Source organism: Chiloscyllium punctatum, chromosome 17, assembly GCF_047496795.1.
Source record: "Chiloscyllium punctatum isolate Juve2018m chromosome 17, sChiPun1.3, whole genome shotgun sequence".
Classification (NCBI taxonomy): Eukaryota; Metazoa; Chordata; class Chondrichthyes; order Orectolobiformes; family Hemiscylliidae; genus Chiloscyllium; species Chiloscyllium punctatum.
The window spans coordinates 31,971,819-31,998,252 of NC_092755.1; the positions used below are offsets into that span (position 1 = coordinate 31,971,819).

General features: G+C 45.9%; 13 non-coding genes across 13 annotated transcripts; all 13 read right to left on the reverse strand.

The window, feature by feature from the left end:
• Positions 1–706: 706 nt before the first annotated feature.
• On the reverse strand, positions 707–780 carry trnai-aau (transfer RNA isoleucine (anticodon AAU)). The gene has a single exon. It is a non-coding gene; the product is annotated as a tRNA-Ile (tRNA).
• A 2,010-nt stretch (positions 781–2,790) lies between these two features.
• On the reverse strand, positions 2,791–2,864 carry trnai-aau (transfer RNA isoleucine (anticodon AAU)). Its single transcript has one exon. It is a non-coding gene; the product is annotated as a tRNA-Ile (tRNA).
• Positions 2,865–4,861: 1,997 nt separating this feature from the next.
• trnai-aau (transfer RNA isoleucine (anticodon AAU)) lies at positions 4,862–4,935 on the reverse strand. The gene has a single exon. It is a non-coding gene; the product is annotated as a tRNA-Ile (tRNA).
• Positions 4,936–6,946: 2,011 nt separating this feature from the next.
• Positions 6,947–7,020, reverse strand: trnai-aau (transfer RNA isoleucine (anticodon AAU)). The gene has a single exon. It is a non-coding gene; the product is annotated as a tRNA-Ile (tRNA).
• A 2,012-nt stretch (positions 7,021–9,032) lies between these two features.
• trnai-aau (transfer RNA isoleucine (anticodon AAU)) lies at positions 9,033–9,106 on the reverse strand. Its single transcript has one exon. It is a non-coding gene; the product is annotated as a tRNA-Ile (tRNA).
• A 2,012-nt stretch (positions 9,107–11,118) lies between these two features.
• Positions 11,119–11,192, reverse strand: trnai-aau (transfer RNA isoleucine (anticodon AAU)). Its single transcript has one exon. It is a non-coding gene; the product is annotated as a tRNA-Ile (tRNA).
• Positions 11,193–13,204: 2,012 nt separating this feature from the next.
• trnai-aau (transfer RNA isoleucine (anticodon AAU)) lies at positions 13,205–13,278 on the reverse strand. The gene has a single exon. It is a non-coding gene; the product is annotated as a tRNA-Ile (tRNA).
• Positions 13,279–15,289: 2,011 nt separating this feature from the next.
• trnai-aau (transfer RNA isoleucine (anticodon AAU)) lies at positions 15,290–15,363 on the reverse strand. The gene has a single exon. It is a non-coding gene; the product is annotated as a tRNA-Ile (tRNA).
• Positions 15,364–17,375: 2,012 nt separating this feature from the next.
• Positions 17,376–17,449, reverse strand: trnai-aau (transfer RNA isoleucine (anticodon AAU)). Its single transcript has one exon. It is a non-coding gene; the product is annotated as a tRNA-Ile (tRNA).
• Positions 17,450–19,461: 2,012 nt separating this feature from the next.
• trnai-aau (transfer RNA isoleucine (anticodon AAU)) lies at positions 19,462–19,535 on the reverse strand. The gene has a single exon. It is a non-coding gene; the product is annotated as a tRNA-Ile (tRNA).
• A 2,011-nt stretch (positions 19,536–21,546) lies between these two features.
• On the reverse strand, positions 21,547–21,620 carry trnaf-aaa (transfer RNA phenylalanine (anticodon AAA)). The gene has a single exon. It is a non-coding gene; the product is annotated as a tRNA-Phe (tRNA).
• A 2,011-nt stretch (positions 21,621–23,631) lies between these two features.
• trnai-aau (transfer RNA isoleucine (anticodon AAU)) lies at positions 23,632–23,705 on the reverse strand. The gene has a single exon. It is a non-coding gene; the product is annotated as a tRNA-Ile (tRNA).
• Positions 23,706–25,716: 2,011 nt separating this feature from the next.
• trnai-aau (transfer RNA isoleucine (anticodon AAU)) lies at positions 25,717–25,790 on the reverse strand. Its single transcript has one exon. It is a non-coding gene; the product is annotated as a tRNA-Ile (tRNA).
• Between the last annotated feature and the right edge of the window lie 644 nt (positions 25,791–26,434).

Genomic DNA, 26,434 nt, shown 5'->3' on the forward strand with positions numbered 1-26,434 from the left:
CTGTTTTCCATTTTGTCTCTGCTTCACCCATCCCTCACTTATTTTGTCACATAGCGCTGGCTTCAGCCTGGGTCATTCACGCCTCTTAATCTCCCTTTAATCTCTCCATGCACTGTCATTATCACCTTTGCATCTGGAGCCTTGACTCACCTCCTCTCAGCGTGGTAGAAACAGCTCCATAATACTCCCCCTTTGTTTTTATCTTTACCTTAAATCCGTTAGACTCGAAACGTCAGCTCTTTTCTCTCCTTGCAGATGGTGCCAGACCTGCTGAGATTTTCCAGCATTTTCTCTTTTGGTTTCAGATTCCAGCATCCGCAGTAATTTGCTTTTATTAATGGCTCTATGGTATTGCTGGTGATATGATAACTCCAGTGTCGATGCATGAGAGGTGAGCAAGCGAACGAATTGCCTCTGGAAGTCGTGTGACGAGTATTAACAGAGATCCAGGAAAATAACACGAACGAATTGAAGCCTGAACTCTGGTTCTCCTCCGAGACTGTGCCAGGTCTGCCTAATACTGCACAATGTTTTGCATTTGTTGGCCAAAACAACTGAGACTGGTTGTTTTGCGGCCGACACATCCACCCAGTCAGGCGATCAAGTCGGGCCTCTATCCCTGTCAAATGTTTTATTGCGAAGGTGGCGCTTCCGGCTTGGTGGAGCACGTCGTTTGGAAACACAGCAACCACACAAGCGCTGCATGTGGTCAGTGTGGGGATCGAACCCACGACTTTGGCGTTATTAGCACCACGCTCTAACCAGCTGAGCTAACCGACCAACGCTGGCAGCTCAGCGAGAGCAAATGCCTATATTGCCGGTGCCCACAACCACGGCTGCTCTGCATTTTCTGCTTCTCATCGATCGCACGATAGTCTGAAGTATTTCCTTTCGTTGCAAAGCTTTTCAACAAAAAAAACATTTACTTTTCCGAACGCGCATACTCGAGTTAAACATTTGCTCTGATATCTAAAATGAAGCACAATGTCCCGACGCATGCAATTTCAATCGCAACGCCACCAGCTCAGCTGCAGCTTCTCACGTTGACAAATTTCGTCTGGAGAACCGTACCTTCACCGATCGCTCACTGTTCTTCTGGATACTCACAGACCTTTGGAGTCAGGGTTATGTGCTGCTGATTAACTACTACGCACCTTATGCGAAAGGCATTGGAATTGTAATCTATCAGTGAGGTTCTTTCTGCTTCCAAACGACGCAGTTGCTTTGGTGTCAGCAACAGCTCAGAAGTCAACTGCACGTTTTGCTCAATGACTCATGTTGCTTATGCAATCTTCGTTTGACAGCAAGTTATCAGGCCTTCCTGCAGAGTTTGTCAGCCACAGGTCAGCTGCTAAAACGACTGCTTCAGACAGCATGCTACCATCTACATTTGAAAATGGAAAAGGTGCAAACGTTTACAGGCTGAACACTCGCTCACGATTTCGCCTGGCGCGTCAGAGGCTGGGAGCTGATCTTACGGAGGTTTTTCAATCATGAGGGGAATGAATCGGGTAAATAGACAAGTTCCTTTCGCTCAGGTGGGGCAGTTCAGAACTGGAGGGTATAAATCTGGTGTGGGAGGGTGAGAATTCGAAAGGCAGTGAGGGGCAACGGCTGCACGCAGAGGGTGGTGCGTTTCTGGAATAAGTTACCAGTCGAGCTGGTGATGGATGGTATAATTCCAATACTGTTAAGGAATCTGGACGTGTACTTGAATAGGAAGGGTTGAGAGAGAAATGGGTCAAGTGCATGCAATCGCGACTGGATGAGTTGAGGATATCTGTTCGGAATGGACGAGTGCGACCGAAGACTGTGTTTTCAGTGCTGTCCACATCTAATGGCTCTATGATAGTGCAGGTGAAATGATAAAAAAGATAAATAAAAAAACGAAGTAAAATTGTCTCAAGTTGTTGAATTCAAATAACTTCAGGTAATTTTATTTCAATTATTTTATTTATCTTTTTTAGTTGTGTTTTTTTGCCACTGTTGTGTATCTCTTATTTCTTGACTGTCTCTCTTTCTCTCGCTCCCCACTCTCTCAATACCTTTTTCCTCTCCTCTTCCCGCTTTGCTACCCTTCTCCCCTGTTTTCCATTTTGTCTCTGCTTCACCCATCCCTCACTTATTTTGTCACATAGCGCTGGCTTCAGCCTGGGTCATTCACGCCTCTTAATCTCCCTTTAATCTCTCCATGCACTGTCATTATCACCTTTGCATCTGGAGCCTTGACTCACCTCCTCTCAGCGTGGTAGAAACAGCTCCATAATACTCCCCCTTTGTTTTTATCTTTACCTTAAATCCGTTAGACTCGAAACGTTAGCTCTTTTCTCTCCTTGCAGATGGTGCCAGACCTGCTGAGATTTTCCAGCATTTTCTCTTTTGGTTTCAGATTCCAGCATCCGCAGTAATTTGCTTTTATTAATGGCTCTATGGTATTGCTGGTGATATGATAACTCCAGTGTCGATGCATGAGAGGTGAGCAAGCGAACGAATTGCCTCTGGAAGTCGTGTGACGAGTATTAACAGAGATCCAGGAAAATAACACGAACGAATTGAAGCCTGAACTCTGGTTCTCCTCCGAGACTGTGCCAGGTCTGCCTAATACTGCACAATGTTTTGCATTTGTTGGCCAAAACAACTGAGACAGGTTGTTTTGCGGCCGACACATCCACCCAGTCAGGCGATCAAGTCGGGCCTCTATCCCTGTCAAATGTTTTATTGCGAAGGTGGCGCTTCCGGCTTGGTGGAGCACGTCGTTTGGAAACACAGCAACCACACAAGCGCTGCATGTGGTCAGTGTGGGGATCGAACCCACGACTTTGGCGTTATTAGCACCACGCTCTAACCAGCTGAGCTAACCGACCAACGCTGGCAGCTCAGCGAGAGCAAATGCCTATATTGCCGGTGCCCACAACCACGGCTGCTCTGCATTTTCTGCTTCTCATCGATCGCACGATAGTCTGAAGTATTTCCTTTCGTTGCAAAGCTTTTCAACAAAAAAAACATTTACTTTTCCGAACGCGCATACTCGAGTTAAACATTTGCTCTGATATCTAAAATGAAGCACAATGTCCCGACGCATGCAATTTCAATCGCAACGCCACCAGCTCAGCTGCAGCTTCTCACGTTGACAAATTTCGTCTGGAGAACCGTACCTTCACCGATCGCTCACTGTTCTTCTGGATACTCACAGACCTTTGGAGTCAGGGTTATGTGCTGCTGATTAACTACTACGCACCTTATGCGAAAGGCATTGGAATTGTAATCTATCAGTGAGGTTCTTTCTGCTTCCAAACGACGCAGTTGCTTTGGTGTCAGCAACAGCTCAGAAGTCAACTGCACGTTTTGCTCAATGACTCATGTTGCTTATGCAATCTTCGTTTGACAGCAAGTTATCAGGCCTTCCTGCAGAGTTTGTCAGCCACAGGTCAGCTGCTAAAACGACTGCTTCAGACAGCATGCTACCATCTACATTTGAAAATGGAAAAGGTGCAAACGTTTACAGGCTGAACACTCGCTCACGATTTCGCCTGGCGCGTCAGAGGCTGGGAGCTGATCTTACGGAGGTTTTTCAATCATGAGGGGAATGAATCGGGTAAATAGACAAGTTCCTTTCGCTCAGGTGGGGCAGTTCAGAACTGGAGGGTATAAATCTGGTGTGGGAGGGTGAGAATTCGAAAGGCAGTGAGGGGCAACGGCTGCACGCAGAGGGTGGTGCGTTTCTGGAATAAGTTACCAGTCGAGCTGGTGATGGATGGTATAATTCCAATACTGTTAAGGAATCTGGACGTGTACTTGAATAGGAAGGGTTGAGAGAGAAATGGGTCAAGTGCATGCAATCGCGACTGGATGAGTTGAGGATATCTGTTCGGAATGGACGAGTGCGACCGAAGACTGTGTTTTCAGTGCTGTCCACATCTAATGGCTCTATGATAGTGCAGGTGAAATGATAAAAAAGATAAATAAAAAAACGAAGTAAAATTGTCTGAAGTTGTTGAATTCAAATAACTTCAGGTAATTTTATTTCAATTATTTTATTTATCTTTTTTAGTTGTGTTTTTTTGCCACTGTTGTGTATCTCTTATTTCTTGACTGTCTCTCTTTCTCTCGCTCCCCACTCTCTCAATACCTTTTTCCTCTCCTCTTCCCGCTTTGCTACCCTTCTCCCCTGTTTTCCATTTTGTCTCTGCTTCACCCATCCCTCACTTATTTTGTCACATAGCGCTGGCTTCAGCCTGGGTCATTCACGCCTCTTAATCTCCCTTTAATCTCTCCATGCACTGTCATTATCACCTTTGCATCTGGAGCCTTGACTCACCTCCTCTCAGCGTGGTAGAAACAGCTCCATAATACTCCCCCTTTGTTTTTATCTTTACCTTAAATCCGTTAGACTCGAAACGTCAGCTCTTTTCTCTCCTTGCAGATGGTGCCAGACCTGCTGAGATTTTCCAGCATTTTCTCTTTTGGTTTCAGATTCCAGCATCCGCAGTAATTTGCTTTTATTAATGGCTCTATGGTATTGCTGGTGATATGATAACTCCAGTGTCGATGCATGAGAGGTGAGCAAGCGAACGAATTGCCTCTGGAAGTCGTGTGACGAGTATTAACAGAGATCCAGGAAAATAACACGAACGAATTGAAGCCTGAACTCTGGTTCTCCTCCGAGACTGTGCCAGGTCTGCCTAATACTGCACAATGTTTTGCATTTGTTGGCCAAAACAACTGAGACAGGTTGTTTTGCGGCCGACACATCCACCCAGTCAGGCCTCTATCCCTGTCAAATGTTTTATTGCGAAGGTGGCGCTTCCGGCTTGGTGGAGCACGTCGTTTGGAAACACAGCAACCGCACAAGCGCTGCATGTGGTCAGTGTGGGGATCGAACCCACGACCTTGGCGTTATTAGCACCACGCTCTAACCAGCTGAGCTAACCGACCAACGCTGGCAGCTCAGCGAGAGCAAATGCCTATATTGCCGGTGCCCACAACCACGGCTGCTCTGCATTTTCTGCTTCTCATCGATCGCACGATAGTCTGAAGTATTTCCTTTCGTTGCAAAGCTTTTCAACAAAAAAAAACATTTACTTTTCCGAACGCGCATACTCGAGTTAAACATTTGCTCTGATATCTAAAATGAAGCACAATGTCCCGACGCATGCAATTTCAATCGCAACGCCACCAGCTCAGCTGCAGCTTCTCACATTGACAAATTTCGTCTGGAGAACCGTACCTTCACCGATCGCTCACTGTTCTTCTGGATACTCACAGACCTTTGGAGTCAGGGTTATGTGCTGCTGATTTACTACTACGCACCTTATGCGAAAGGCATTGGAATTGTAATCTATCAGTGAGGTTCTTTCTGCTTCCAAACGACGCAGTTGCTTTGGTGTCAGCAACAGCTCAGAAGTCAACTGCACGTTTTGCTCAATGACTCATGTTGCTTATGCAATCTTCGTTTGACAGCAAGTTATCAGGCCTTCCTGCAGAGTTTGTCAGCCACAGGTCAGCTGCTAAAACGACTGCTTCAGACAGCATGCTACCATCTACATTTGAAAATGGAAAAGGTGCAAACGTTTCCAGGCTGAACACTCGCTCACGATTTCGCCTGGCGCGTCAGAGGCTGGGAGCTGATCTTACGGAGGTTTTTCAATCATGAGGGGAATGAATCGGGTAAATAGACAAGTTCCTTTCGCTCAGGTGGGGCAGTTCAGAACTAGAGGGTATAAATCTGGTGTGGGAGGGTGAGAATTCGAAAGGCAGTGAGGGGCAACGGCTGCACGCAGAGGGTGGTGCGTTTCGGGAATAAGTTACCAGTCGAGCTGGTGATGGATGGTATAATTCCAATACTGTTAAGGAATCTGGACGTGTACTTGAATAGGAAGGGTTGAGAGAGAAATGGGTCAAGTGCATGCAATCGCGACTGGATGAGTTGAGGATATCTGTTCGGAATGGACGAGTGCGACCGAAGACTGTGTTTTCAGTGCTGTCCACATCTAATGGCTCTATGATAGTGCAGGTGAAATGATAAAAAAGATAAATAAAAAAACGAAGTAAAATTGTCTGAAGTTGTTGAATTCAAATAACTTCAGGTAATTTTATTTCAATTATTTTATTTATCTTTTTTAGTTGTGTTTTTTTGCCACTGTTGTGTACCTCTTATTTCTTGACTGTCTCTCTTTCTCTCGCTCCCCACTCTCTCAATACCTTTTTCCTCTCCTCTTCCCGCTTTGCTACCCTTCTCCCCTGTTTTCCATTTTGTCTCTGCTTCACCCATCCCTCACTTATTTTGTCACATAGCGCTGGCTTCAGCCTGGGTCATTCACGCCTCTTAATCTCCCTTTAATCTCTCCATGCACTGTCATTATCACCTTTGCATCTGGAGCCTTGACTCACCTCCTCTCAGCGTGGTAGAAACAGCTCCATAATACTCCCCCTTTGTTTTTATCTTTACCTTAAATCCGTTAGACTCGAAACGTCAGCTCTTTTCTCTCCTTGCAGATGGTGCCAGACCTGCTGAGATTTTCCAGCATTTTCTCTTTTGGTTTCAGATTCCAGCATCCGCAGTAATTTGCTTTTATTAATGGCTCTATGGTATTGCTGGTGATATGATAACTCCAGTGTCGATGCATGAGAGGTGAGCAAGCGAACGAATTGCCTCTGGAAGTCGTGTGACGAGTATTAACAGAGATCCAGGAAAATAACACGAACGAATTGAAGCCTGAACTCTGGTTCTCCTCCGAGACTGTGCCAGGTCTGCCTAATACTGCACAATGTTTTGCATTTGTTGGCCAAAACAACTGAGACTGGTTGTTTTGCTGCCGACACATCCACCCAGTCAGGCGATCAAGTCGTGCGTCTATCCGTGTCAAATGTTTTATTGCGAAGGTGGCGCTTCCGGCTTGGTGGAGCACGTCGTTTGGAAACACAGCAACCGCACAAGCGCTGCATGTGGTCAGTGTGGGGATCGAACCCACGACCTTGGCGTTATTAGCACCACGCTCTAACCAGCTGAGCTAACCGACCAACGCTGGCAGCTCAGCGAGAGCAAATGCCTATATTGCCGGTGCCCACAACCACGGCTGCTCTGCATTTTCTGCTTCTCATCGATCGCACGATAGTCTGAAGTATTTCCTTTCGTTGCAAAGCTTTTCAACAAAAAAAAACATTTACTTTTCCGAACGCGCATACTCGAGTTAACCATTTGCTCTGATATCTAAAAATAAGCACAATGTCCGGACGCATGCAATTTCAATCGCAACGCCACCAGCTCAGCTGCAGCTTTTCACGTTGACAAATTTCGTCTGGAGAACCGTACCTTCAACGATCGCTCACTGTTCGTCTGGATACTCACAGACCTTTGGAGTCAGGGTTATGTGCTGCTGATTAACTGCTACGAACCTTATGCCAAATGCATTGGAATTGTAATCTATCAGTGAGGTTCTTTCTGCTCCCGAACGACGCAGTTGCTTTGGTGTCAGCAACAGCTTAGAAGTCAATTGCACGTTTTGCTCAATGACTCATGTTGCTTATGCAATCTTCGTTTGACAGCAAGTTATCAGGCCTTCCTGCAGAGTTTGTCAGCGACAGGTCAGCTGCTAAAACGATTGCTTCAGACAGCATGCTACACCCTACATTTGAAAATGGAAAAGGTGCAAACGTTTACAGGCTGAACACTCGCTCACGATTTCGCCTGGCGCGTCAGAGGCTGGGAGCTGATCTTACGGAGGTTTTTCAATCATGAGGGGAATGAATCGGGTAAATAGACAAGTTCCTTTCGCTCAGGTGGGGCAGTTCAGAACTAGAGGGTATAAATCTGGTGTGGGAGGGTGAGAATTCGAAAGGCAGTGAGGGGCAACGGCTGCACGCAGAGGGTGGTGCGTTTCTGGAATAAGTTACCAGTCGAGCTGGTGATGGATGGTATAATTCCAATACTGTTCAGGAATCTGGACGTGTACTTGAATAGGAAGGGTTGAGAGAGAAATGGGTCAAGTGCATGCAATCGCGACTGGATGAGTTGAGGATATCTGTTCGGAATGGACGAGTGCGACCGAAGACTGTGTTTTCAGTGCTGTCCACATCTAATGGCTCTATGATAGTGCAGGTGAAATGATAAAAAAGATAAATAAAAAAACGAAGTAAAATTGTCTGAAGTTGTTGAATTCAAACAACTTCAGGTAATTTTATTTCAATTATTTTATTTATCTTTTTTAGTTGTGTTTTTTTTGCCACTGTTCTGTACCTCTTATTTCTTGACTGTCTCTCTTTCTCTCGCTCCCCACTCTCTCAATACCTTTTTCCTCTCCTCTTCCCGCTTTGCTACCCTTCTCCCCTGTTTTCCATTTTGTCTCTGCTTCACCCATCCCTCACTTATTTTGTCACATAGCGCTGGCTTCAGCCTGGGTCATTCACGCCTCTTAATCTCCCTTTAATCTCTCCATGCACTGTCATTATCACCTTTGCATCTGGAGCCTTGACTCACCTCCTCTCAGCGTGGTAGAAACAGCTCCATAATACTCCCCCTTTGTTTTTATCTTTATCTTTAATCAGTTAGACTCGAAACGTCAGCTCTTTTCTCTCCTTGCAGATGGTGCCAGACCTGCTGAGATTTTCCAGCATTTTCTCTTTTGGTTTCAGATCCCAGCATCCGCAGTAATTTGCTTTTATTAATGGCTCTATGGTATTGCTGGTGATATGATAACTCCAGTGTCGATGCATGAGAGGTGAGCAAGCGAACGAATTGCCTCTGGAAGTCGTGTGACGAGTATTAACAGAGATCCAGGAAAATAACACGAACGAGTTGAAGCCTGAACTCTGGTTCTCCTCCGAGACTGTGCCAGGTCTGCCTAATACTGCACAATGTTTTGCATTTGTTGGCGAAAACAACTGAGACTGGTTGTTTTGCTGCCGACACATCCACCCAGTCAGGCGATCAAGTCCTGCGTCTATCCCTGTCAAATGTTTTATTGCGAAGGTGGCGCTTCCGGCTTGGTGGAGCACGTCGTTTGGAAACACAGCAACCGCACAAGCGCTGCATGTGGTCAGTGTGGGGATCGAACCCACGACCTTGGCGTTATTAGCACCACGCTCTAACCAGCTGAGCTAACCGACCAACGCTGGCAGCTCAGCGAGAGCAAATGCCTATATTGCCGGTGCCCACAACCACGGCTGCTCTGCATTTTCTGCTTCTCATCGATCGCACGATAGTCTGAAGTATTTCCTTTCGTTGCAAAGCTTTTCAACAAAAAAAAACATTTACTTTTCCGAACGCGCATACTCGAGTTAACCATTTGCTCTGATATCTAAAAATAAGCACAATGTCCGGACGCATGCAATTTCAATCGCAACGCCACCAGCTCAGCTGCAGCTTCTCACGTTGACAAATTTCGTCTGGAGAACCGTACCTTCAACGATCGCTCACTGTTCTTCTGGATACTCACAGACCTTTGGAGTCAGGGTTATGTGCTGCTGATTAACTGCTACGAACCTTATGCCAAATGCATTGGAATTGTAATCTATCAGTGAGGTTCTTTCTGCTCCCGAACGACGCAGTTGCTTTGGTGTCAGCAACAGCTTAGAAGTCAATTGCACGTTTTGCTCAATGACTCATGTTGCTTATGCAATCTTCGTTTGACAGCAAGTTATCAGGCCTTCCTGCAGAGTTTGTCAGCGACAGGTCAGCTGCTAAAACGATTGCTTCAGACAGCATGCTACACCCTACATTTGAAAATGGAAAAGGTGCAAACGTTTACAGGCTGAACACTCGCTCACGATTTCGCCTGGCGCGTCAGAGGCTGGGAGCTGATCTTACGGAGGTTTTTCAATCATGAGGGGAATGAATCGGGTAAATAGACAAGTTCCTTTCGCTCAGGTGGGGCAGTTCAGAACTAGAGGGTATAAATCTGGTGTGGGAGGGTGAGAATTCGAAAGGCAGTGAGGGGCAACGGCTGCACGCAGAGGGTGGTGCGTTTCTGGAATAAGTTACCAGTCGAGCTGGTGATGGATGGTATAATTCCAATACTGTTCAGGAATCTGGACGTGTACTTGAATAGGAAGGGTTGAGAGAGAAATGGGTCAAGTGCATGCAATCGCGACTGGATGAGTTGAGGATATCTGTTCGGAATGGACGAGTGCGACCGAAGACTGTGTTTTCAGTGCTGTCCACATCTAATGGCTCTATGATAGTGCAGGTGAAATGATAAAAAAGATAAATAAAAAAACGAAGTAAAATTGTCTGAAGTTGTTGAATTCAAACAACTTCAGGTAATTTTATTTCAATTATTTTATTTATCTTTTTTAGTTGTGTTTTTTTTGCCACTGTTCTGTACCTCTTATTTCTTGACTGTCTCTCTTTCTCTCGCTCCCCACTCTCTCAATACCTTTTGCCTCTCCTCTTCCCGCTTTGCTACCCTTCTCCCCTGTTTTCCATTTTGTCTCTGCTTCACCCATCCCTCACTTATTTTGTCACATAGCGCTGGCTTCAGCCTGGGTCATTCACGCCTCTTAATCTCCCTTTAATCTCTCCATGCACTGTCATTATCACCTTTGCATCTGGAGCCTTGACTCACCTCCTCTCAGCGTGGTAGAAACAGCTCCATAATACTCCCCCTTTGTTTTTATCTTTATCTTTAATCAGTTAGACTCGAAACGTCAGCTCTTTTCTCTCCTTGCAGATGGTGCCAGACCTGCTGAGATTTTCCAGCATTTTCTCTTTTGGTTTCAGATCCCAGCATCCGCAGTAATTTGCTTTTATTAATGGCTCTATGGTATTGCTGGTGATATGATAACTCCAGTGTCGACGCATGAGAGGTGAGCAAGCGAACGAATTGCCTCTGGAAGTCGTGTGACGAGTATTAACAGAGATCCAGGAAAATAACACGAACGAATTGAAGCCTGAACTCTGGTTCACCTCCGAGACTGTGCCAGGTCTGCCTAATACTGCACAATGTTTTGCATTTGTTGGCGAAAACAACTGAGACTGGTTGTTTTGCTGCCGACACATCCACCCAGTCAGGCGATCAAGTCCTGCGTCTATCCCTGTCAAATTTTTTATTGCGAAGGCGGCGCTTCCGGCTTGGTGGAGCACGTCGTTTGGAAACACAGCAACCGCACAAGCGCTGCATGTGGTCAGTGTGGGGATCGAACCCACGACCTTGGCGTTATTAGCACCACGCTCTAACCAGCTGAGCTAACCGACCAACGCTGGCAACTCTGCGAGAGCAAATGCCTATATTGCCGGTGCCCACAACCACGGCTGCTCTGCATTTTCTGCTTCTCATCGATCGCACGATAGTCTGAAGTATTTCCTTTCGTTGCAAAGCTTTTCAACAAAAAAAAACATTTACTTTTCCGAACGCGCATACTCGAGTTAACCATTTGCTCTGATATCTAAAAATAAGCACAATGTCCGGACGCATGCAATTTCAATCGCAACGCCACCAGCTCAGCTGCAGCTTCTCACGTTGACAAATTTCGTCTGGAGAACCGTACCTTCAACGATCGCTCACTGTTCTTCTGGATACTCACAGACCTTTGGAGTCAGGGTTATGTGCTGCTGATTAACTGCTACGAACCTTATGCCAAATGCATTGGAATTGTAATCTATCAGTGAGGTTCTTTCTGCTCCCGAACGACGCAGTTGCTTTGGTGTCAGCAACAGCTTAGAAGTCAATTGCACGTTTTGCTCAATGACTCATGTTGCTTATGCAATCTTCGTTTGACAGCAAGTTATCAGGCCTTCCTGCAGAGTTTGTCAGCGACAGGTCAGCTGCTAAAACGATTGCTTCAGACAGCATGCTACACCCTACATTTGAAAATGGAAAAGGTGCAAACGTTTACAGGCTGAACACTCGCTCACGATTTCGCCTGGCGCGTCAGAGGCTGGGAGCTGATCTTACGGAGGTTTTTCAATCATGAGGGGAATGAATCGGGTAAATAGACAAGTTCCTTTCGCTCAGGTGGGGCAGTTCAGAACTAGAGGGTATAAATCTGGTGTGGGAGGGTGAGAATTCGAAAGGCAGTGAGGGGCAACGGCTGCACGCAGAGGGTGGTGCGTTTCTGGAATAAGTTACCAGTCGAGCTGGTGATGGATGGTATAATTCCAATACTGTTAAGGAATCTGGACGTGTACTTGAATAGGAAGGGTTGAGAGAGAAATGGGTCAAGTGCATGCAATCGCGACTGGATGAGTTGAGGATATCTGTTCGGAATGGACGAGTGCGACCGAAGACTGTGTTTTCAGTGCTGTCCACATCTAATGGCTCTATGATAGTGCAGGTGAAATGTTAAAAAAGATAAATAAAAAAACGAAGTAAAATTGTCTGAAGTTGTTGAATTCAAACAACTTCAGGTAATTTTATTTCAATTATTTTATTTATCTTTTTTAGTTGTGTTTTTTTTGCCACTGTTCTGTACCTCTTATTTCTTGACTGTCTCTCTTTCTCTCGCTCGCCACTCTCTCAATACCTTTTGCCTCTCCTCTTCCCGCTTTGCTACCCATCTCCCCTGTTTTCCATTTTGTCTCTGCTTCACCCATCCCTCACTTATTTTGTCACATAGCGCTGGCTTCAGCCTGGGTCATTCACGCCTCTTAATCTCCCTTTAATCTCTCCATGCACTGTCATTATCACCTTTGCATCTGGAGCCTTGACTCACCTCCTCTCAGCGTGGTAGAAACAGCTCCATAATACTCCCCCTTTGTTTTTATCTTTATCTTTAATCAGTTAGACTCGAAACGTCAGCTCTTTTCTCTCCTTGCAGATGGTGCCAGACCTGCTGAGATTTTCCAGCATTTTCTCTTTTGGTTTCAGATCCCAGCATCCGCAGTAATTTGCTTTTATTAATGGCTCTATGGTATTGCTGGTGATATGATAACTCCAGTGTCGACGCATGAGAGGTGAGCAAGCGAACGAATTGCCTCTGGAAGTCGTGTGACGAGTATTAACAGAGATCCAGGAAAATAACACGAACGAATTGAAGCCTGAACTCTGGTTCTCCTCCGAGACTGTGCCAGGTCTGCCTAATACTGCACAATGTTTTGCATTTGTTGGCGAAAACAACTGAGACTGGTTGTTTTGCTGCCGACACATCCACCCAGTCAGGCGATCAAGTCCTGCGTCTATCCCTGTCAAATTTTTTATTGCGAAGGTGGCGCTTCCGGCTTGGTGGAGCACGTCGTTTGGAAACACAGCAACCGCACAAGCGCTGCATGTGGTCAGTGTGGGGATCGAACCCACGACCTTGGCGTTATTAGCAGCACGCTCTAACCAGCTGAGCTAACCGACCAACGCTGGCAGCTCGGCGAGAGCAAATGCCTATATTGCCGGTGCCCACAACCACGGCTGCTCTGCATTTTCTGCTTCTCATCGATCGCACGATAGTCTGAAGTATTTCCTTTCGTTGCAAAGCTTTTCAACAAAAAAAACATTTACTTTTCCGAACGCGCATACTCGAGTTAACCATTTGCTCTGATATCTAAAAATAAGCACAATGTCCGGACGCATGCAATTTCAATCGCAACGCCACCAGCTCAGCTGCAGCTTCTCACGTCGACAAATTTCGTCAGGAGAACCGTACCTTCAACGATCGCTCACTGTTCTTCTGGATACTCACAGACCTTTGGAGTCAGGGTTATGTGCTGCTGATTAACTGCTACGAACCTTATGCCAAATGCATTGGAATTGTAATCTATCAGTGAGGTTCTTTCTGCTCCCGAACGACGCAGTTGCTTTGGTGTCAGCAACAGCTTAGAAGTCAATTGCACGTTTTGCTCAATGACTCATGTTGCTTATGCAATCTTCGTTTGACAGCAAGTTATCAGGCCTTCCTGCAGAGTTTGTCAGCGACAGGTCAGCTGCTAAAACGATTGCTTCAGACAGCATGCTACACCCTACATTTGAAAATGGAAAAGGTGCAAACGTTTACAGGCTGAACACTCGCTCACGATTTCGCCTGGCGCGTCAGAGGCTGGGAGCTGATCTTACGGAGGTTTTTCAATCATGAGGGGAATGAATCGGGTAAATAGACAAGTTCCTTTCGCTCAGGTGGGGCAGTTCAGAACTAGAGGGTATAAATCTGGTGTGGGAGGGTGAGAATTCGAAAGGCAGTGAGGGGCAACGGCTGCACGCAGAGGGTGGTGCGTTTCGGGAATAAGTTACCAGTCGAGCTGGTGATGGATGGTATAATTCCAATACTGTTAAGGAATCTGGACGTGTACTTGAATAGGAAGGGTTGAGAGAGAAATGGGTCAAGTGCATGCAATCGCGACTGGATGAGTTGAGGATATCTGTTCGGAATGGACGAGTGCGACCGAAGACTGTGTTTTCAGTGCTGTCCACATCTAATGGCTCTATGATAGTGCAGGTGAAATGTTAAAAAAGATAAATAAAAAAACGAAGTAAAATTGTCTGAAGTTGTTGAATTCAAACAACTTCAGGTAATTTTATTTCAATTATTTTATTTATCTTTTTTAGTTGTGTTTTTTTTGCCACTGTTCTGTACCTCTTATTTCTTGACTGTCTCTCTTTCTCTCGCTCGCCACTCTCTCAATACCTTTTGCCTCTCCTCTTCCCGCTTTGCTACCCATCTCCCCTGTTTTCCATTTTGTCTCTGCTTCACCCATCCCTCACTTATTTTGTCACATAGCGCTGGCTTCAGCCTGGGTCATTCACGCCTCTTAATCTCCCTTTAATCTCTCCATGCACTGTCATTATCACCTTTGCATCTGGAGCCTTGACTCACCTCCTCTCAGCGTGGTAGAAACAGCTCCATAATACTCCCCCTTTGTTTTTATCTTTATCTTTAATCAGTTAGACTCGAAACGTCAGCTCTTTTCTCTCCTTGCAGATGGTGCCAGACCTGCTGAGATTTTCCAGCATTTTCTCTTTTGGTTTCAGATCCCAGCATCCGCAGTAATTTGCTTTTATTAATGGCTCTATGGTATTGCTGGTGATATGATAACTCCAGTGTCGACGCATGAGAGGTGAGCAAGCGAACGAATTGCCTCTGGAAGTCGTGTGACGAGTATTAACAGAGATCCAGGAAAATAACACGAACGAATTGAAGCCTGAACTCTGGTTCTCCTCCGAGACTGTGCCAGGTCTGCCTAATACTGCACAATGTTTTGCATTTGTTGGCGAAAACAACTGAGACTGGTTGTTTTGCTGCCGACACATCCACCCAGTCAGGCGATCAAGTCCTGCGTCTATCCCTGTCAAATTTTTTATTGCGAAGGTGGCGCTTCCGGCTTGGTGGAGCACGTCGTTTGGAAACACAGCAACCGCACAAGCGCTGCATGTGGTCAGTGTGGGGATCGAACCCACGACCTTGGCGTTATTAGCAGCACGCTCTAACCAGCTGAGCTAACCGACCAACGCTGGCAGCTCGGCGAGAGCAAATGCCTATATTGCCGGTGCCCACAACCACGGCTGCTCTGCATTTTCTGCTTCTCATCGATCGCACGATAGTCTGAAGTATTTCCTTTCGTTGCAAAGCTTTTCAACAAAAAAAAACATTTACTTTTCCGAACGCGCATACTCGAGTTAACCATTTGCTCTGATATCTAAAAATAAGCACAATGTCCGGACGCATGCAATTTCAATCGCAACGCCACCAGCTCAGCTGCAGCTTCTCACGTCGACAAATTTCGTCAGGAGAACCGTACCTTCAACGATCGCTCACTGTTCTTCTGGATACTCACAGACCTTTGGAGTCAGGGTTATGTGCTGCTGATTAACTGCTACGAACCTTATGCCAAATGCATTGGAATTGTAATCTATCAGTGAGGTTCTTTCTGCTCCCGAACGACGCAGTTGCTTTGGTGTCAGCAACAGCTTAGAAGTCAATTGCACGTTTTGCTCAATGACTCATGTTGCTTATGCAATCTTCGTTTGACAGCAAGTTATCAGGCCTTCCTGCAGAGTTTGTCAGCCACAGGTCAGCTGCTAAAACGATTGCTTCAGACAGCATGCTACACCATAGATTTGAAAATGGAAAAGGTGCAAACGTTTACAGGCTGAACACTCGCTCACGATTTCGCCTGGCGCGTCAGAGGCTGGGAGCTGATCTTACGGAGGTTTTTCAATCATGAGGGGAATGAATCGGGTAAATAGACAAGTTCCTTTCGCTCAGGTGGGGCAGTTCAGAACTAGAGGGTATAAATCTGGTGTGGGAGGGTGAGAATTCGAAAGGCAGTGAGGGGCAACGGCTGCACGCAGAGGGTGGTGCGTTTCTGGAATAAGTTACCAGTCGAGCTGGTGATGGATGGTATAATTCCAATACTGTTAAGGAATCTGGACGTGTACTTGAATAGGAAGGGTTGAGAGAGAAATGGGTCAAGTGCATGCAATCGCGACTGGATGAGTTGAGGATATCTGTTCGGAATGGACGAGTGCGACCGAAGACTGTGTTTTCAGTGCTGTCCACATCTAATGGCTCTATGATAGTGCAGGTGAAATGATAAAAAAGATAAATAAAAAAACGAAGTAAAATTGTCTGAAGTTGTTGAATTCAAACAACTTCAGGTAATTTTATTTCAATTATTTTATTTATCTTTTTTAGTTGTGTTTTTTTTGCCACTGTTCTGTACCTCTTATTTCTTGACTGTCTCTCTTTCTCTCGCTCCCCACTCTCTCAATACCTTTTTCCTCTCCTCTTCCCGCTTTGCTACCCTTCTCCCCTGTTTTCCATTTTGTCTCTGCTTCACCCATCCCTCACTTATTTTGTCACATAGCGCTGGCTTCAGCCTGGGTCATTCACGCCTCTTAATCTCCCTTTAATCTCTCCATGCACTGTCATTATCACCTTTGCATCTGGAGCCTTGACTCACCTCCTCTCAGCGTGGTAGAAACAGCTCCATAATACTCCCCCTTTGTTTTTATCTTTATCTTTAATCAGTTAGACTCGAAACGTCAGCTCTTTTCTCTCCTTGCAGATGGTGCCAGACCTGCTGAGATTTTCCAGCATTTTCTCTTTTGGTTTCAGATCCCAGCATCCGCAGTAATTTGCTTTTATTAATGGCTCTATGGTATTGCTGGTGATATGATAACTCCAGTGTCGATGCATGAGAGGTGAGCAAGCGAACGAATTGCCTCTGGAAGTCGTGTGACGAGTATTAACAGAGATCCAGGAAAATAACACGAACGAGTTGAAGCCTGAACTCTGGTTCTCCTCCGAGACTGTGCCAGGTCTGCCTAATACTGCACAATGTTTTGCATTTGTTGGCGAAAACAACTGAGACTGGTTGTTTTGCTGCCGACACATCCACCCAGTCAGGCGATCAAGTCCTGCGTCTATCCCTGTCAAATGTTTTATTGCGAAGGTGGCGCTTCCGGCTTGGTGGAGCACGTCGTTTGGAAACACAGCAACCGCACAAGCGCTGCATGTGGTCAGTGTGGGGATCGAACCCACGACCTTGGCGTTATTAGCACCACGCTCTAACCAGCTGAGCTAACCGACCAACGCTGGCAGCTCAGCGAGAGCAAATGCCTATATTGCCGGTGCCCACAACCACGGCTGCTCTGCATTTTCTGCTTCTCATCGATCGCACGATAGTCTGAAGTATTTCCTTTCGTTGCAAAGCTTTTCAACAAAAAAAAACATTTACTTTTCCGAACGCGCATACTCGAGTTAACCATTTGCTCTGATATCTAAAAATAAGCACAATGTCCGGACGCATGCAATTTCAATCGCAACGCCACCAGCTCAGCTGCAGCTTCTCACGTTGACAAATTTCGTCTGGAGAACCGTACCTTCAACGATCGCTCACTGTTCTTCTGGATACTCACAGACCTTTGGAGTCAGGGTTATGTGCTGCTGATTAACTGCTACGAACCTTATGCCAAATGCATTGGAATTGTAATCTATCAGTGAGGTTCTTTCTGCTCCCGAACGACGCAGTTGCTTTGGTGTCAGCAACAGCTTAGAAGTCAATTGCACGTTTTGCTCAATGACTCATGTTGCTTATGCAATCTTCGTTTGACAGCAAGTTATCAGGCCTTCCTGCAGAGTTTGTCAGCGACAGGTCAGCTGCTAAAACGATTGCTTCAGACAGCATGCTACACCCTACATTTGAAAATGGAAAAGGTGCAAACGTTTACAGGCTGAACACTCGCTCACGATTTCGCCTGGCGCGTCAGAGGCTGGGAGCTGATCTTACGGAGGTTTTTCAATCATGAGGGGAATGAATCGGGTAAATAGACAAGTTCCTTTCGCTCAGGTGGGGCAGTTCAGAACTAGAGGGTATAAATCTGGTGTGGGAGGGTGAGAATTCGAAAGGCAGTGAGGGGCAACGGCTGCACGCAGAGGGTGGTGCGTTTCTGGAATAAGTTACCAGTCGAGCTGGTGATGGATGGTATAATTCCAATACTGTTAAGGAATCTGGACGTGTACTTGAATAGGAAGGGTTGAGAGAGAAATGGGTCAAGTGCATGCAATCGCGACTGGATGAGTTGAGGATATCTGTTCAGAATGGACGAGTGCGACCGAAGACTGTGTTTTCAGTGCTGTCCACATCTAATGGCTCTATGATAGTGCAGGTGAAATGATAAAAAAGATAAATAAAAAAACGAAGTAAAATTGTCTGAAGTTGTTGAATTCAAACAACTTCAGGTAATTTTATTTCAATTATTTTATTTATCTTTTTTAGTTGTGTTTTTTTTGCCACTGTTCTGTACCTCTTATTTCTTGACTGTCTCTCTTTCTCTCGCTCCCCACTCTCTCAATACCTTTTGCCTCTCCTCTTCCCGCTTTGCTACCCTTCTCCCCTGTTTTCCATTTTGTCTCTGCTTCACCCATCCCTCACTTATTTTGTCACATAGCGCTGGCTTCAGCCTGGGTCATTCACGCCTCTTAATCTCCCTTTAATCTCTCCATGCACTGTCATTATCACCTTTGCATCTGGAGCCTTGACTCACCTCCTCTCAGCGTGGTAGAAACAGCTCCATAATACTCCCCCTTTGTTTTTATCTTTATCTTTAATCAGTTAGACTCGAAACGTCAGCTCTTTTCTCTCCTTGCAGATGGTGCCAGACCTGCTGAGATTTTCCAGCATTTTCTCTTTTGGTTTCAGATCCCAGCATCCGCAGTAATTTGCTTTTATTAATGGCTCTATGGTATTGCTGGTGATATGATAACTCCAGTGTCGACGCATGAGAGGTGAGCAAGCGAACGAATTGCCTCTGGAAGTCGTGTGACGAGTATTAACAGAGATCCAGGAAAATAACACGAACGAATTGAAGCCTGAACTCTGGTTCACCTCCGAGACTGTGCCAGGTCTGCCTAATACTGCACAATGTTTTGCATTTGTTGGCGAAAACAACTGAGACTGGTTGTTTTGCTGCCGACACATCCACCCAGTCAGGCGATCAAGTCCTGCGTCTATCCCTGTCAAATTTTTTATTGCGAAGGCGGCGCTTCCGGCTTGGTGGAGCACGTCGTTTGGAAACACAGCAACCGCACAAGCGCTGCATGTGGTCAGTGTGGGGATCGAACCCACGACCTTGGCGTTATTAGCACCACGCTCTAACCAGCTGAGCTAACCGACCAACGCTGGCAGCTCAGCGAGAGCAAATGCCTATATTGCCGGTGCCCACAACCACGGCTGCTCTGCATTTTCTGCTTCTCATCGATCGCACGATAGTCTGAAGTATTTCCTTTCGTTGCAAAGCTTTTCAACAAAAAAAAACATTTACTTTTCCGAACGCGCATACTCGAGTTAACCATTTGCTCTGATATCTAAAAATAAGCACAATGTCCGGACGCATGCAATTTCAATCGCAACGCCACCAGCTCAGCTGCAGCTTCTCACGTTGACAAATTTCGTCTGGAGAACCGTACCTTCAACGATCGCTCACTGTTCTTCTGGATACTCACAGACCTTTGGAGTCAGGGTTATGTGCTGCTGATTAACTGCTACGAACCTTATGCCAAATGCATTGGAATTGTAATCTATCAGTGAGGTTCTTTCTGCTCCCGAACGACGCAGTTGCTTTGGTGTCAGCAACAGCTTAGAAGTCAATTGCACGTTTTGCTCAATGACTCATGTTGCTTATGCAATCTTCGTTTGACAGCAAGTTATCAGGCCTTCCTGCAGAGTTTGTCAGCCACAGGTCAGCTGCTAAAACGATTGCTTCAGACAGCATGCTACACCCTACATTTGAAAATGGAAAAGGTGCAAACGTTTACAGGCTGAACACTCGCTCACGATTTCGCCTGGCGCGTCAGAGGCTGGGAGCTGATCTTACGGAGGTTTTTCAATCATGAGGGGAATGAATCGGGTAAATAGACAAGTTCCTTTCGCTCAGGTGGGGCAGTTCAGAACTAGAGGGTATAAATCTGGTGTGGGAGGGTGAGAATTCGAAAGGCAGTGAGGGGCAACGGCTGCACGCAGAGGGTGGTGCGTTTCTGGAATAAGTTACCAGTCGAGCTGGTGATGGATGGTATAATTCCAATACTGTTAAGGAATCTGGACGTGTACTTGAATAGGAAGGGTTGAGAGAGAAATGGGTCAAGTGCATGCAATCGCGACTGGATGAGTTGAGGATATCTGTTCGGAATGGACGAGTGCGACCGAAGACTGTGTTTTCAGTGCTGTCCACATCTAATGGCTCTATGATAGTGCAGGTGAAATGATAAAAAAGATAAATAAAAAAACGAAGTAAAATTGTCTGAAGTTGTTGAATTCAAACAACTTCAGGTAATTTTATTTCAATTATTTTATTTATCTTTTTTAGTTGTGTTTTTTTGCCACTGTTGTGTATCTCTTATTTCTTGACTGTCTCTCTTTCTCTCGCTCGCCACTCTCTCAATACCTTTTGCCTCTCCTCTTCCCGCTTTGCTACCCATCTCCCCTGTTTTCCATTTTGTCTCTGCTTCACCCATCCCTCACTTATTTTGTCACATAGCGCTGGCTTCAGCCTGGGTCATTCACGCCTCTTAATCTCCCTTTAATCTCTCCATGCACTGTCATTATCACCTTTGCATCTGGAGCCTTGACTCACCTCCTCTCAGCGTGGTAGAAACAGCTCCATAATACTCCCCCTTTGTTTTTATCTTTATCTTTAATCAGTTAGACTCGAAACGTCAGCTCTTTTCTCTCCTTGCAGATGGTGCCAGACCTGCTGAGATTTTCCAGCATTTTCTCTTTTGGTTTCAGATCCCAGCATCCGCAGTAATTTGCTTTTATTAATGGCTCTATGGTATTGCTGGTGATATGATAACTCCAGTGTCGACGCATGAGAGGTGAGCAAGCGAACGAATTGCCTCTGGAAGTCGTGTGACGAGTATTAACAGACATCCAGGAAAATAACACGAACGAATTGAAGCCTGAACTCTGGTTCTCCTCCGAGACTGTGCCAGGTCTGCCTAATACTGCACAATGTTTTGCATTTGTTGGCCAAAACAACTGAGACTGGTTGTTTTGCGGCCGACACATCCACCCAGTCAGGCGATCAAGTCGGGCCTCTATCCCTGTCAAATGTTTTGTTGCGAAGGTGGCGCTTCCGGCTTGGTGGAGCACGTCGTTTGGAAACACAGCAACCACACAAGCGCTGCATGCGGTCAGTGTGGGGATCGAACCCACGACTTTGGCGTTTTTAGCACCACGCTCTAACCAGCTGAGCTAACCGACCAACGCTGGCAGCTCAGCGAGAGCAAATGCCTATATTGCCGGTGCCCACAACCACGGCTGCTCTGCATTTTCTGCTTCTCATCGATCGCACGATAGTCTGAAGTATTTCCTTTCGTTGCAAAGCTTTTCAACAAAAAAAAACATTTACTTTTCCGAACGCGCATACTCGAGTTAAACATTTGCTCTGATATCTAAAATGAAGCACAATGTCCCGACGCATGCAATTTCAATCGCAACGCCACCAGCTCAGCTGCAGCTTCTCACGTTGACAAATTTCGTCTGGAGAACCGTACCTTCACCGATCGCTCACTGTTCTTCTGGATACTCACAGACCTTTGGAGTCAGGGTTATGTGCTGCTGATTAACTACTACGCACCTTATGCGAAAGGCATTGGAATTGTAATCTATCAGTGAGGTTCTTTCTGCTTCCAAACGACGCAGTTGCTTTGGTGTCAGCAACAGCTCAGAAGTCAACTGCACGTTTTGCTCAATGACTCATGTTGCTTATGCAATCTTCGTTTGACAGCAAGTTATCAGGCCTTCCTGCAGAGTTTGTCAGCCACAGGTCAGCTGCTAAAACGACTGCTTCAGACAGCATGCTACCATCTACATTTGAAAATGGAAAAGGTGCAAACGTTTACAGGCTGAACACTCGCTCACGATTTCGCCTGGCGCGTCAGAGGCTGGGAGCTGATCTTACGGAGGTTTTTCAATCATGAGGGGAATGAATCGGGTAAATAGACAAGTTCCTTTCGCTCAGGTGGGGCAGTTCAGAACTGGAGGGTATAAATCTGGTGTGGGAGGGTGAGAATTCGAAAGGCAGTGAGGGGCAACGGCTGCACGCAGAGGGTGGTGCGTTTCTGGAATAAGTTACCAGTCGAGCTGGTGATGGATGGTATAATTCCAATACTGTTAAGGAATCTGGACGTGTACTTGAATAGGAAGGGTTGAGAGAGAAATGGGTCAAGTGCATGCAATCGCGACTGGATGAGTTGAGGATATCTGTTCGGAATGGACGAGTGCGACCGAAGACTGTGTTTTCAGTGCTGTCCACATCTAATGGCTCTATGATAGTGCAGGTGAAATGATAAAAAAGATAAATAAAAAAACGAAGTAAAATTGTCTGAAGTTGTTGAATTCAAATAACTTCAGGTAATTTTATTTCAATTATTTTATTTATCTTTTTTAGTTGTGTTTTTTTGCCACTGTTGTGTACCTCTTATTTCTTGACTGTCTCTCTTTCTCTCGCTCCCCACTCTCTCAATACCTTTTTCCTCTCCTCTTCCCGCTTTGCTACCCTTCTCCCCTGTTTTCCATTTTGTCTCTGCTTCACCCATCCCTCACTTATTTTGTCACATAGCGCTGGCTTCAGCCTGGGTCATTCACGCCTCTTAATCTCCCTTTAATCTCTCCATGCACTGTCATTATCACCTTTGCATCTGGAGCCTTGACTCACCTCCTCTCAGCGTGGTAGAAACAGCTCCATAATACTCCCCCTTTGTTTTTATCTTTACCTTAAATCCGTTAGACTCGAAACGTCAGCTCTTTTCTCTCCTTGCAGATGGTGCCAGACCTGCTGAGATTTTCCAGCATTTTCTCTTTTGGTTTCAGATTCCAGCATCCGCAGTAATTTGCTTTTATTAATGGCTCTATGGTATTGCTGGTGATATGATAACTCCAGTGTCGACGCATGAGAGGTGAGCAAGCGAACGAATTGCCTCTGGAAGTCGTGTGACGAGTATTAACAGACATCCAGGAAAATAACACGAACGAATTGAAGCCTGAACTCTGGTTCTCCTCCGAGACTGTGCCAGGTCTGCCTAATACTGCACAATGTTTTGCATTTGTTGGCGAAAACAACTGAGACTGGTTGTTTTGCTGCCGACACATCCACCCAGTCAGGCGATCAAGTCCTGCGTCTATCCCTGTCAAATTTTTTATTGCGAAGGTGGCGCTTCCGGCTTGGTGGAGCACGTCGTTTGGAAACACAGCAACCGCACAAGCGCTGCATGTGGTCAGTGTGGGGATCGAACCCACGACCTTGGCGTTATTAGCACCACGCTCTAACCAGCTGAGCTAACCGACCAACGCTGGCAGCTCGGCGAGAGCAAATGCCTATATTGCCGGTGCCCACAACCACGGCTGCTCTGCATTTTCTGCTTCTCATCGATCGCACGATAGTCTGAAGTATTTCCTTTCGTTGCAAAGCTTTTCAACAAAAAAAACATTTACTTTTCCGAACGCGCATACTCGAGTTAACCATTTGCTCTGATATCTAAAAATAAACACAATGTCCGGACGCATGCAATTTCAATCGCAACGCCACCAGCTCAGCTGCAGCTTCTCACGTTGACAAATTTCGTCTGGAGAACCGTACCTTCAACGATCGCTCACTGTTCTTCTGGATACTCACAGACCTTTGGAGTCAGGGTTATGTGCTGCTGATTAACTGCTACGAACCTTATGCCAAATGCATTGGAATTGTAATCTATCAGTGAGGTTCTTTCTGCTCCCGAACGACGCAGTTGCTTTGGTGTCAGCAACAGCTTAGAAGTCAATTGCACGTTTTGCTCAATGACTCATGTTGCTTATGCAATCTTCGTTTGACAGCAAGTTATCAGGCCTTCCTGCAGAGTTTGTCAGCGACAGGTCAGCTGCTAAAACGATTGCTTCAGACAGCATGCTACACCCTACATTTGAAAATGGAAAAGGTGCAAACGTTTACAGGCTGAACTCTCGCTCACGATTTCGCCTGGCGCGTCAGAGGCTGGGAGCTGATCTTACGGAGGTTTTTCAATCATGAGGGGAATGAATCGGGTAAATAGACAAGTTCCTTTCGCTCAGGTGGGGCAGTTCAGAACTAGAGGGTATAAATCTGGTGTGGGAGGGTGAGAATTCGAAAGGCAGTGAGGGGCAACGGCTGCACGCAGAGGGTGGTGCGTTTCTGGAATAAGTTACCAGTCGAGCTGGTGATGGATGGTATAATTCCAATACTGTTAAGGAATCTGGACGTGTACTTGAATAGGAAGGGTTGAGAGAGAAATGGGTCAAGTGCATGCAATCGCGACTGGATGAGTTGAGGATATCTGTTCGGAATGGACGAGTGCGACCGAAGACTGTGTTTTCAGTGCTGTCCACATCTAATGGCTCTATGATAGTGCAGGTGAAATGTTAAAAAAGATAAATAAAAAAACGAAGTAAAATTGTCTGAAGTTGTTGAATTCAAACAACTTCAGGTAATTTTATTTCAATTATTTTATTTATCTTTTTTAGTTGTGTTTTTTTTGCCACTGTTCTGTACCTCTTATTTCTTGACTGTCTCTCTTTCTCTCGCTCCCCACTCTCTCAATACCTTTTGCCTCTCCTCTTCCCGCTTTGCTACCCTTCTCCCCTGTTTTCCATTTTGTCTCTGCTTCACCCATCCCTCACTTATTTTGTCACATAGCGCTGGCTTCAGCCTGGGTCATTCACGCCTCTTAATCTCCCTTTAATCTCTCCATGCACTGTCATTATCACCTTTGCATCTGGAGCCTTGACTCACCTCCTCTCAGCGTGGTAGAAACAGCTCCATAATACTCCCCCTTTGTTTTTATCTTTATCTTTAATCAGTTAGACTCGAAACGTCAGCTCTTTTCTCTCCTTGCAGATGGTGCCAGACCTGCTGAGATTTTCCAGCATTTTCTCTTTTGGTTTCAGATCCCAGCATCCGCAGTAATTTGCTTTTATTAATGGCTCTATGGTATTGCTGGTGATATGATAACTCCAGTGTCGACGCATGAGAGGTGAGCAAGCGAACGAATTGCCTCTGGAAGTCGTGTGACGAGTATTAACAGAGATCCAGGAAAATAACACGAACGAATTGAAGCCTGAACTCTGGTTCTCCTCCGAGACTGTGCCAGGTCTGCCTAATACTGCACAATGTTTTGCATTTGTTGGCGAAAACAACTGAGACTGGTTGTTTTGCTGCCGACACATCCACCCAGACAGGCGATCAAGTCCTGCGTCTATCCCTGTCAAATTTTTTATTGCGAAGGTGGCGCTTCCGGCTTGGTGGAGCACGTCGTTTGGAAACACAGCAACCGCACAAGCGCTGCATGTGGTCAGTGTGGGGATCGAACCCACGACCTTGGCGTTATTAGCACCACGCTCTAACCAGCTGAGCTAACCGACCAACGCTGGCAGCTCAGCGAGAGCAAATGCCTATATTGCCGGTGCCCACAACCACGGCTGCTCTGCATTTTCTGCTTCTCATCGATCGCACGATAGTCTGAAGTATTTCCTTTCGTTGCAAAGCTTTTCAACAAAAAAAAACATTTACTTTTCCGAACGCGCATACTCGAGTTAACCATTTGCTCTGATATCTAAAAATAAGCACAATGTCCGGACGCATGCAATTTCAATCGCAACGCCACCAGCTCAGCTGCAGCTTCTCACGTTGACAAATTTCGTCTGGAGAACCGTACCTTCAACGATCGCTCACTGTTCTTCTGGATACTCACAGACCTTTGGAGTCAGGGTTATGTGCTGCTGATTAACTGCTACGAACCTTATGCCAAATGCATTGGAATTGTAATCTATCAGTGAGGTTCTTTCTGCTCCCGAACGACGCAGTTGCTTTGGTGTCAGCAACAGCTTAGAAGTCAATTGCACGTTTTGCTCAATGACTCATGTTGCTTATGCAATCTTCGTTTGACAGCAAGTTATCAGGCCTTCCTGCAGAGTTTGTCAGCCACAGGTCAGCTGCTAAAACGACTGCTTCAGACAGCATGCTACCATCTACATTTGAAAATGGAAAAGGTGCAAACGTTTACAGGC